At 45.4% G+C, this 2717-nt stretch overlaps 1 pseudogene; it reads left to right on the plus strand.

The window, feature by feature from the left end:
* The first annotated feature begins 1445 nt into the window (after positions 1-1445).
* Positions 1446-2411, plus strand: LOC149865163 (Y-box-binding protein 1 pseudogene; annotated as a pseudogene).
* The last annotated feature ends 306 nt before the right edge of the window (positions 2412-2717 follow it).

The following is a 2717-nucleotide window of genomic DNA, read 5'->3' on the forward strand; positions in this document are numbered from 1 at the left end:
GCTCTGTCACAAGCTCCCTGTGTAACCTCAGGCATGTCGTGTACTCTCCCCAGCTCCCCATCGGTAAAAGAGAGGATGCCACCTCCTTCACTGTGTCTGTTTTGCTTGTGAGCTGTCTGAGACCGCAGCTGTCCCTGCCTGGCATATAACAGACGGACAGCCTCTAGCACAAAGGGGCACGATCTGAATTTAGGCCACGATGGGCTGCTACTTTGCACCAAGTTTTCAAAGCTTTTGAGGTTCTGCTATCACTGCCATCCCCAGTGCAATGGAGCCTGCTTGGGACCTCGTGCCAGCAGAGATCCACAAACTTGACCCAGGACCCCTTGATTCTCATCAACATAACTGGAGAGCAAGCTCTCACCCTCTTGCCGCAGTTAAAATTGTACCCAGTATAAGGTCCTAAGGCAGCCTCAGTTACCAGAGGAAAGGCACCTCATGGTGATTCAATGTATGTGTCCTTGTGTGCAATAAGGAGGGAGCTATTTCCCTGTTATACATGGGAAGAGAGGACTAAAGCCAAGCCCCACATGCATTTTTCATCACTTGCATCTGAGCTACCAGCACCGTTGAATTCATTCAGACTTACCTGCCTAAATACCTTAGAGCAGTGGTCTCCAAAGTGGGGTGTGCACACTCCTTGGGGTGCGCAAGTTGATTCATTGGGGTTCAGGAAGACAATATTACAACTTCTATTTATATTTATATAAACATACATAGATTGGGGGTGCGTGCTCAAAATTTTTTACTGATAGGGGTGCGTAATCAAAAAAGTTTGGAGACTACTGCCTTAGAGGATCCCAAAACCAGCTGTAATAATGGGCTGGAAGCCCGTGACAAAGTAAAGATTTAAGATGCAGTGTCCACTGGACCTGTCTTTTTCTCTGTTGCCTTCCTAAAAAAATTGCTGTGGTCTGACCGCAAGGTGTTGGTGTTATTTTAGAAAATAAATTTTTTATATCTATATATAAAAAAACTTTTTATATATATATAATTTTTTTATATATATATATATGTATATATGTGTGTGTGTGTATATGTATATATATATATATATGTATGTATGTATGTGTGTGTGTGTATATGTGTGTGTGTGTGTGTGTGTGTGTGTGTGTGTATAGTCCTCATCTCCTTTCATCAGTAGAATTCTGTAGAAATTCAACGGAGTTTTACTTTTGTGACATCACGGGCAGGTGAGCCAACCAGTATATGGCTCTGGCATATGACTTAACTGCATTTTGATTGGTCAAGGATATCATCTAGAGCTTTGGTCACTATTATGACCCTTGCTGGTGGTTGGGCTCTGTTCCTAGCAATAGAACTGAGCTGCCAACAAACATCCTAGAAGTAGCAGGTCTCTCTTTGCTCCTCCATTCCTTTCTCTCCGGGACAAAGGGGTATCGAGTGCTGCTGCTGACTTGAAGCAGCACCTCTATAGCGAAGTCATGGTCTTGAACCACAAGCCTATGCTACAGCCAAAACAGCAGGCTACCGCCATTGAGAATAAATACCAGCCAAGATCAATGCTTCCTATGGAAGAGAAGATGGTGCTTGAAAGGAAGGTGATGGGAACAGTTAAATGGTTTAATGTCAGGATGGGCTATGGCTTCATCACAAGGAATGATGATAAGAATGACTTGTTTGTACACCAGACATCCATCAAGAAGAATAATCCCCGAAAGTACCATCGCAGCCTTGGCGATGGGGAGACAGTGGAGTTTGACGTGGTTCTAGGAGATAAAGGCCTGGAAGCGGCTAATGTCACTGGCCCCGGCGGCATGCCCGTCTATGGCAGCATCTATGCTGCAGACCGTCGAAAATGTCCCAAGACGGGTCCGGCTACCAATTATCAGCTGAGTTACGACATTCGGGAGAGTGTGCCGAAGAGTCAAGTGGATGCTTTAGATGATGAGGGCCATGATCAGCAGTCCATGTTTTACTCCCTGCACAGAGCCTTCAGGATTTTACCCCGCTATTCCAACTCACCTCTGCAAGAAGACGTAGTGCCTGCTAAAGCCCTAGTTGCACAAGTTGAACAAAACAAACCAATGAAAGAGGGCATATGCCAGGACTTCCAGCAGCTTTTTGGCTTAAGGCAGCACTGTCTGAGACAGCCTAAAGAGGAAGGCCATAAAGAAGCTAAGGAGAGACACCAGGCAAGTGAGACCATAGGGCAGATGGCAAGTCAGCTTTGCTACTGTCCTATCTACAGTTATCTACACAGACGCCCCAGAAACTCTAAACCCCAGGGTGGGAAAGAGGCTAAGGAGACCTCAGGGTTTTCAAATGAAGACATATCGCCATCAGACGCCAGGAACATGGGGCTCTGCAAATGCCAGCGTATGACAGGTACCATTATCCACTCATCTTGCCCTCCTTGCACCGTCCAGTCATCAAATGAGAAGAAATGAGAGCACATGGACCTCCAGGAATAAGGACAATGACCTTATGTACTTGCTGCCTTCCTCACTGCTGTCTGGATAACTCAATATTTACTGATACATCAAGAAGCTTCCATCTTTCCTTCTTAAATCCTGCCCGTTCCCCTTTTGGGAGCAAACTAAAAGCTGAGAGGTTGGACAACCTGCTGCCCAGCTGTCCAACTACACCGAGATGTTTCCTCACCTTCATTTTTTAACCTGCGTGAAATGTATCTCATGATTTCTACCCCCTTCCTTAAAAGATAACAAACTACATGCATCCCTTAATAAAGGACT

Source organism: Crocodylus siamensis, chromosome 5, assembly GCF_052110815.1.
Source record: "Crocodylus siamensis isolate JL-2025a chromosome 5, ASM5211081v1, whole genome shotgun sequence".
NCBI lineage: Eukaryota > Metazoa > Chordata > Crocodylia > Crocodylidae > Crocodylus > Crocodylus siamensis.